Source organism: Furipterus horrens, unplaced genomic scaffold, assembly GCF_987537825.1.
Source record: "Furipterus horrens unplaced genomic scaffold, mFurHor1.1.pri manual_scaffold_11, whole genome shotgun sequence".
In the NCBI taxonomy this organism is placed as follows: Eukaryota; Metazoa; Chordata; class Mammalia; order Chiroptera; family Furipteridae; genus Furipterus; species Furipterus horrens.
Genome location: NW_028327181.1, coordinates 87,405,072 through 87,414,666, shown reverse-complemented (window position 1 = coordinate 87,414,666; position 9,595 = coordinate 87,405,072). Strand labels below are relative to the sequence as shown.

At 39.8% G+C, this 9,595-nt stretch overlaps 1 long non-coding RNA gene across 1 annotated transcript; it reads right to left on the bottom strand.

Annotated features, from left to right (window-relative positions):
• Positions 1 to 534: 534 nt before the first annotated feature.
• Positions 535 to 9,138, bottom strand: LOC149998741 (uncharacterized). Its single transcript, XR_016514365.1, has 4 exons — positions 9,114 to 9,138; positions 2,974 to 3,089; positions 907 to 1,044; positions 535 to 655 (listed from the first exon to the last, which is right to left on the bottom strand). It is a non-coding gene; the product is annotated as an uncharacterized LOC149998741 (long non-coding RNA).
• Positions 9,139 to 9,595: the final 457 nt, after the last annotated feature.

Here is a 9,595-nt window from a genome sequence, read left to right as displayed (position 1 = left end):
GAACGGCTGAACACTCAGCAAGGTGTGCGCAGGCGCACTTGTAAATCACCCATCAAGTATGTTGAAAGAGTCTTCCAAAAAAAATTCACTGATGCCTAACACACCCTCTCACAACAAAACCAGCTGGTACACTCTTACAGATGGGTTCCTAGAATACTCCCCTAGTGGAGGAAACCTGTACTACAAGGGGCCCGCCCTCCAGAAGACAATTCTGGGTTTTGGGGGGTTCCCTCTCATGTAGGTTCTTAAAGAGCATATCGTATCTAATGTGTTATGCAATCATAGTATTAGCATTTTCTTGTGCAATTTATTTATCTTGTGTGTTAGGTCCTCTTGGTGTCTACCCTAGGAACAGTGGCACCACTGTCTAAATGAGCAAAGTAGAAGATCACTGTCATGGGTCTTGGCCAAAGTCACATGGCTAAGACAAGAGACAGTGTGGGTGCCTCTGGTCTTCCTACCTCAGTGCTTTCATGGCACGTCCTCACTAACTCACTGTCCAGGCCTCGTGCCTCAGGAGCTGTCCTTACCTTACGTGGCTCCTCCTCTTCCTCTTCACCCTGGGCTCCTGTCTTTCCATTTGCCCATTTGTTCATGTCCTCTGGCTTGGAGACCTCTTCTTTTTCTGGTTCCCTGAGCAAATCTTTTACTAAATCTGTTCCAAAAAATAGTTTCCTCCATTTATTTTTGTAACTTGAATTGTAAAATTTAGGTTTAAGAAGGGTCCCTCTGTTGTTTTTCAAATGACTCAAGGGCATACCTCCATCTTGTACATTTGAAAAAGGGAGTTTAATGAATGGTAATAACATTGATTCTATACCTGCTTTTTAATCTCCGAGAAATAAGGCAGTCTGTACTGTAGTGCACTAATGACATCACTGTTATCATTAAAGTCTAGCTGCTTACCCAGAATGGCTAACAATTTCTTCTCCTTTTGGCCCAAGGAGACCTCCTCTGGCTGAATTGTCAGCTCACTGCCCGCATTCTTATTGCCTTGTAACCCTCTCATGAAGGAGCCTTTTGGATTTTTTAAATGTGGTTCATCTGTCAAAAAAGAAGAGACCATTTTTGATCATGAAGGACTCATGGGACAGCTTTTTGTCAGTCCAAAGCCCTACATGCCAGTCAAATAAGTTGGGAATCAGCAAATATCGGAATGTTGTTCAGAGAGGAGAAAAATAAACCCCAACTTAAACCCGATTGGCAACACAACAAAAGGAGAAAAGGTATGTTTTTAAAGGGCGTTCCACAGCATGAAATAGAGTAACCATATTTAGGATGATTCCCTTGATCCCCAAGGGCCAGTTGCCAGGTACTGAAGAAAAACCAAGGCTGGAAGACCCCACTCAGTTACACTCGCTGCAGATCTACTGCGATTCCTCACGTTCATGGTCCCCACCCTGTCCTGCTCAGATGCAGAGGGAGCATGAGGCTTCCCCGCTCCGCCTCTTCGTGTGCTCGTGTTCTTGCCTCCATCACAGGTGAGCGTGATTAAAACCCACGGCTAACAGGTCTTCATCTGGACATGCCCTTCTCCACTTACCCACCAAAGCATTACTTTGGTCATTGCTTCTACACATCCCTGCCCCCAGAACAAAAGGCTCTATACAGAAAAATAACTCTATGTCCACTCTTGCTCTGTGCTTAAATTTAGGCACGCATCTGGAATGTGGGTTAAGAGACTTGGCAGGTTGTGTGCCACTGTGGAATGTTCAATACATCTATGGAATAATACTTTGGGGTCCTAATATACAGAAGGGAAAAGGCAACTGTTGTCAGATGCCTGCTTTGCTTTCCTTTCATGTCTTTTCTTACATTTTCAGCTTTACTTGGGGAACCATCCAAAACTTCTGACTGCATGAAGGTCAAGTGTATCATTGTACAACTGGGTTTCCATTCCAGAATAATGAAAGTATTGCTGTGGAAGCTGAGGGTCAGAGAAGGAGTTGAGGGTCCCAAAGTGGGGAGCTTGTGGAGCCCCAAAAGGAAAGCCAGAGATCTGAGTACTAGGTGACAGCACTTAACACTCTCTAACCTTGTTTTTACTCTCCTGTTAAAGGAGATTAAAATGCCTGCTCTGCCCACCTTTGGGGTAGAAGAGAGTAATATAATAGGCCAAAAATTTGTTTTTGAAAAATGAGCCACACTCTCTTAATATAAGTAGCACAGTGTTATTATTTATGATGTGCCCCAGATCACTGCCAGAGACCCACATTCACACTATCTGGGCATGAAAGCACATTTTGGAAGTTATCAGATGGTGTGAATAAGCCTAATTTGTAGAAAAATACTTAAAAGCACCCAAGTGTTTGGTGGATAGAAAACCGTGCGCTTCAGAGCAAGTTCAGAGTTGGACAGTCTAAGAATACAAGAGGCCTCCCACCCATTAGAAGGATTTGGTAGTCGCTTCTGATAATAAAACCAGAAATTCAGATCCCAAATAGAATTTTCATAAAATACAATCACTCGTACTCTTTTTATAAAATTGCAAAACAAACAAAATAAAAACATAGCTCTACCTGTCCAACGAGGCAAAGGACAGACGAGGCCTAACGCATCCAGAGCCAGTTTACAGGCTGTGCCACTGACCAACAGGTTCTCATTTGGACGGAAAGCGCCAGCTGAGCACCGCACGCACTGTGTGCTCATTGCTGTTAATCCCCTGCCCCCTTCCTTTCTCTTTTTCCTGCGTCTCACTTTTAGCAAGGAAGCGATTCTCAGAAATATAGGGAGTTAAACTCTGGATGAATGAATAAAAATAACACGGTGACCTTATTTGTTTAAAAACTTACCATCACTGGGACAACTGTAATAGAACAACAATTTTAAAAAAGAAAGAAAAAAACAAAAACAGCAACAACAACGAACCTTCGAAAGGTATTTTCAAAGGAAAACAACTTATCATCATCAATCAAAAATTAAAACAAATAAAATGAAAATGAAAGAATTTACCACTGGGCAATTCAGACTCACCACAAGTTGTGTGTGTCAGACAGTCAGCGGGGCAGTGTAATTTCACTCTCTGGCTGACCCTCTCAATGTTCTCTCTGAATTTGCAGAGGCAGCAGGCCAAATTATGAGGGAGGATCCTATAAAGGGAAAGGCAGAAAATTAAATTATTGGCAGAAAAGCTATTTGAGCAGGTAGAAGAGGTGGGCAGAGGCTACCAGAGGGCTGTGCAAAGAAGCGTTGTGGGGGCTTCCCACCTGAACAGTTTGGGGGGCATCAGCTGGCCATCGGTTATTCTTTTGGTAATCCTCACTGGGGAATGTGCTTATTGATTTTAGAGAGAAGGGAAGGGAGGGAGAGAGAGAGAGAGAGAAACATCTATGTGAGAGAGAAACTAACCGGGACCCTCAGCGAAACCCTAGGCTGGCTGGAAATGGAACCCGCGACCCTTTGGTTTACAGGAAGACTCTCCAACTCACTGAGCCACACCAGCCAGGGCAGCCATTTGCTCTCTTGAATATTGTCAATAAATAGAGGGGAGGACAGAAGAGTAAGAATGGCAGCGGGTATGGTATGCCTAGACTAAAGGTGATAGGCACTAGAATCGGTGACACTGATCTGTAGTTATAATTCAGATGTATCTCCTTCTCCCAACCCAGAAGTCTCACTTTGGGTGGAGAGTACACTAGGAGGGGGAAATCTTCTAAGAAGGCTCTGGATAAGTCCCTAACTTATAAATCCCTAATTGTGAGTGGTAAATGTATTAGAAGTTACTCTGGGCATAAAGAAAAACATTACGTGGTTAAATAGTAGCAGATTGCATTGGGCAAATCTAGGCAATATGAACATTCAAAAGAATAATGATAATAAGGTATAACATAATTAATTTAAAGAAGAGCCCATGAGTTCACAATAATACTCAAAAAGAAAATAGGTAAACTATTATTTATAGAATAATTCCAGCTAATAAATGTAGTAGGAATAATAAAATTAGAAAAATAGTGTCACTTTGTAACCACCAATGTAGTAATCGATCAGACACAAATTATTACTGATGCGCAATTGGGTAAAAAGTTGAGAGGAGAATGTTCACTGATCTTAAAGCAACATTCAACAGATTATTTATTAATTACCAAGGAAAAAATAACTTTACAATGGAGGGATCTGGAAAATACCATGTTCACCAAAAGATCAAATTTAGCATTATAAGCCACTTAAAATGATGAGGTAGAAAGGATATATCACTTATGTAGTATTCCTTCCAAAATATTTTACTTTGAATCTAATCATGAGCAAACAGACAAATCCAGACTATGGGACAATTCATAAGACAACCATCTTAGACACATCCAAAATGCCAGTGTCATAAGATACAGAAAATAAAAAGGGTAGATAAATATTTTAGATTAAAGGAAATGAAGACAAGACATGCGATGCCTGATCTTTGATTAGATTCTGGATCAAAACAAAACAGACTTAAAAAATATTATTGAGGCAGGGGGGAGAATATAACTGGCTTTAGACCAAGATGGGATCAATTTGACCTCCTGCCTAAAACAATTTAAAAACCAGACAAAATATATGTAACAACAGTTCTCAAGAAATTGAAATTCAGGTAATGAAGGACAGTGACTCCCAAGAGATAGGAAACAAATTAAGTAAGCCCTCTGATGCATTGTTCTAGCTTACTGCTCTGAGCTTCCAGGTCATGATGTAAGGAAGAAAAAAACCCACAGAGACTGGTTAACTCCCTAAGGAATGGATATGAGAGTTGGGGAAACCAAGGTGACTGGAATGCACAAAGCAGAATACTAGGAAAGAAAAGAAGTACACAGACAAGCACTCTGGGGATATGCAGAGAGATCTCTTGAGTATTCAACAAGGTACTGGATGGTGCCTGTGTGTGAAGAGTTGCTTGAGCCCAGGAAAAGAACCACATGAAAGGATCAGAGAGAAGAATAACTGGATATCACCCACTGTTAGGAATAGTGCCTGCTCCAAGAAGCTGGAGATTAAAAACTACAGTGTCTAAATGAAAAAGACACTGGAGGGGGGATAAATGGTAATGGGGGAAAGATGCAATAAATGCCTACATAAATATAAAACCCGAAAAGAACAAGAAAAAGACACTGGGTAGGGTTACTGGCGTATTAGACACTGCAGAGGAAGAAAAGACCGGTGACTTTACAATGTAGCAATACAAACTATACAAAATGAAACGCCAAGAGAAACAACCAACAACAAAGATGAACAGAGCCACAGGGAGCTGGGCAACAACTTCAGGTGGCCTAATGTATGTGTGCTTAGAGTCCATGAAAGGGGGGGAGACATAAAAGTCTGCATAAATAGCCCCAAATCGTTCCCATTGGTGAACACCGAACACTCACATGTCCAAGAAGGCCAGTGAACTCCATGCACAAGAATTATGCCCAAAACTATACTGAAGCACATCATAATCAAATTGCTCAAAACCAGCAATAAAGAGAAAATATTAAAATCAATCCAAGGGGGAAAATAAAACCACTATATAAGAGGAACAAAGATAAAAATTACAGTAGATTTTTTTGTTGGCAATAATGTAAGCCAAAACTCCCAGTGCAAAAATATATATATATATATATATATATATATATATATATATATATATATATATGGTAGTGAAGTGGGGAAGGGGACCCAACAACTATCAAGCTAGACATCTCTACCCATGACCTTTCAAAAACAAAAGCAAGATACTCTCAGACATCCAAAAGCTGAAAGAATTCTCCACTAGTAGATCTGCACTGTAAGAAATGTTAAAGGAGGTCGTTTTCAGCAAAAGAAAACTGTTACCAGATGGAAATACAGATTATTACAAATTCTGAAGGACACTTGAATTGGTAATGACTTAGGTTAATATGTAAGATTTTTCTTATTATTTAAGTATCTTTACAGATAATTGATTATTTAAACACAAAATATAGTGTGGTGTTTATAATGTAAGTAAAAGTAAAGTGTATTGAAAGCAACAGCACAGAGGCCAGGAGGGACAAATGGAAGTACACTATTGCAAGGTTCTTATACCATTGATGAAACCATAAAATATCATTGGAAGAGAGATTGTGAGAAGGTAAAGATGCATACTATAAACCATAAAGCAATCACTGAAATAACAAAATCTGAGCTATAGCTTTTTAGCCCACAAAGAAAACAAAATACTCAAATGTATTCAATCCAAAAGCACAAATGAAAAGAAAACAACAACAGGCAAACAGATGGGACAAATAAAAAACAAATAGCAAGACAGTAGATTTCAATGTAATTGCATCAATCATTACATTAATTGGAAATGGTCTAACACAGTTATCACACTAGATAAAAAAAGGAAAAGCCATCTTTATGTGTCTACAAGAACCAACTTCAATAGAAAGATACACATAGGGTAAAAGGATAGAAAATATACTATGCTAACACTAACCAAAAGAAAGCTGGAGTGGAGATATTTCCATAAGACAAAGTCAATGTCAAAGCATATTACCAGGGATGAAGGAGACTATATTTCATCAAAATAAATATGTCAAATAATGAAGACATTACCTAGAAACTTATACACCTGATAACAGAGCTTAAACATAGATGAAGGAAAGTGAGAATGACCAGGAGAAACGAACAAATCCACACTTATAATTGGATACTTTAACATTTTTCTTTCAGTGATTGATAGAGCAAGTAGATAGAAAATCAACAAGGATATAGAAGACTAGAAGAACACTATCCACCTACATGATGTGTGTAAGACACTCCTCCCCAAATCAGCAGGATGTACACTTTTTTCAAGTGGATGCATAAAATTTGCCAAAATAGACCATATTCTGGCCTATTACCAGAACTTACTGGCTATAAAGTCAGTTTCAATAATTTAAAAAGGATTTTAGTTATTCAATATACGTTCTCTAACAAGTAAATCAGAAATTAACAGATCTATAAAAAAAAAATCCATAGTTTTGACAACTAAAAAAAAAACATGCTTCTGAATAACCCTATGGGTCAAAGAAAAAATTCATAAGGGAGATTAGAAACTATTTTGAACTGACTGAAACAGAAAACATGAGATGTCAACACGTGGGATGTTGCTAAAGCAATACTCAGCTTCTGCAGCTTCCATCTTAAGAAACCAGAGAAAGGACTTCAGTCAAGTTGCAGGTATAGCCAGACATGCTTCAGCAGCCCCTTGCACGAGCATAAGAAATATCACAACTATCCTCAAAACAGAAAACACCCAGAACGGTCAGAAAATCGAACTGCATGGAAGTCCGACAACCAATGATTTAAAGGAGCCATATTCGTCCAGACGGGTATGAGGGATGGAGCCGGGGCGGAAAGGACACTGTGTGGTGCTGGTGAGGAAGCACCAATGGCTGGCAGAACAGGCAGTCCTACATTCATGTGTGGTGCATAAAGATCGAGTGATCCCAATCCAAGGCCAGACCACACAGCCCAGGGCGCCAACACCAGAAAAATAAAGCATAATACCTTCTGGCTATAAAAACCAGTGTGGGTTGGGGTGGAGGAAGAAACCACCCATCACTCAAGAGAGTCTGCTTAGAGGGCCCCCACAGTTCTAGAATGCACTCAAACCCACCCACTCTGGGAACCACCACCAGTGCAACAGCTAGAGGGGTGCCAGTGGGTGAAGTGACTGGAAGCAGGGTGAGTGCCGAGCAAGCCTCCAGAAGCCAGGCAGTGGCATTGTCCTCTCTCTGACCCCTCCTCCACAAACAGAGCCACAGAGTGGTGAAACGGGTTGCCCCGCCCTGGCAAACACCCAAAGCTCCACCCCATACAACTTAACAGATGTGCTAAGACAGGGAGTCAAAGCAGCTCTACCTCGTACACAGAAACAAACACAGGGAGGCTGCCTGGTTGAGGAAACAAAGGAATATGGCCCAAATGAAAGAACAGAACAAAACTCCAGGAAAAGAACTAAACAAAATGGAGATAGCCAACCTATCTGATGCAGATTTCAAAAACACTGCTGATAAGGATGCTCAGAGAACTCACTGAGTACTGCAAAAGCATAAGGGAAGAAAGGAAGGCTACACTAAGTGGAATAAAGAAAAATCCACAGGGAATCAACAGTGAAGGGAAGGAAGCCAGGGTGCAAATCAATGATTTGGAACATAAGGAAGAAATCAACAGTCATCCAGAAGAGAATGGAGAAATATGGAAGTTAAAAAAATGAGGAGAGAATAAGAAAACTCTGGGACACCTCCAAAAGTACCAACATCCGAATCATAGGGATGCCAGAAGCAGAAGAGGAAGAGCAAGGAAGTCTATTTGAAAAAATAATGAAAGTAAACTTCCCTAATCTGGCAAAGGAAATAGACATACAAGTCCGGGAAGCACAGAGAGTCCCAAATAAGTCGGACCCAAAGAGGACCACACCAAGATACGCCATCATTAAAATGCTAAATGGTAAAGGTAGAGAGAGAATCTTAAAAGCTGCAAGAAAAAAGCAGAGAGTTACCTACAGAGGAGTTCCTTTAAGCCTATCAGCTGATTTCTCAGAAGATACTTTGCAGGCAAGAAGGGACTGGCAAGAAGTATTCAAAGTGATGAGAAACAAGGACCGAAACCAAGATTACTCTATCCAGCAAAGCTATCATTTAGAACGGAAGGGCCAAAAAAAAAAAGTAGAAACAACGCAAACATCCATTAACTGATGACCGCTTAAACAGACTGGTATCTTCACACAACTGGAAAATTACACGGCAATAAAAAGCAATGAACTACTCATAGATGCAATAACATGAATGAATTCCAAAAGGATTATGCTAACTGAAAGAAGCCAACACAAAAGGCTACACTTTACATGATTTCATTTATAAGAGACTCTGGAAAAGGCAAGACTATCGTGACAAAAATCAAATTGGTACTTGCCAGGGACTAATGGTGGGAGGAGGAACTGAGTGCAAAAAATCATGAGGAGCCTTTTAGGTATGATGAAAGTATTCTGTATCTCAAATATCATGGTGGCACATAAATACACATTTCTCAAAACTCACTGAACTGTATACTTTAAAATAGTGAATTTTATTAAATAAGAATCTGACTTAAGAAAATAATAAGGCAAACCTCCTAAAAGAACAACTAAGTGAAAATAAATATAAGAAAAATCAACTTACAGTTTTTCCAAATTAGTGTTTAGCGCGAGGATGCGCTCAACTGTGGTGAGTGACACATCTGTTTTCCCCAGGTCTCTGAAGGAGAAAGTCCAAACATGCATCAAATGAACCCAAAGACAAAATTCTGTACTTGAAAGGGCACTTAATATCTGCTTACTTCAGTTTTGGCTTCTCTGTCAAGCCAGCTCGAAAGTTTACTTGCTGTGGATAATAATTTCAGAGAGCTCTTCTTGAAGAAATTTAAATTTATTTGAATCATCAAATTAATGATGTCGGTGAACAGTACAATCTACTTTTTTTTAGCCATTATTCTACTTCTAATTCTCAGTAGCATCCACCACTTCATTACTCTTTAAAAAATACATAATGTACAAGTTATTCCTTTTTCCTTTCTGAGATCAATGGTATTTCTACATGCTTCTCAAGTTACATATCAGTGTGTGTTCTTTAACACCGCTGCCTTTCTCTGCTGGCTGCCTTGT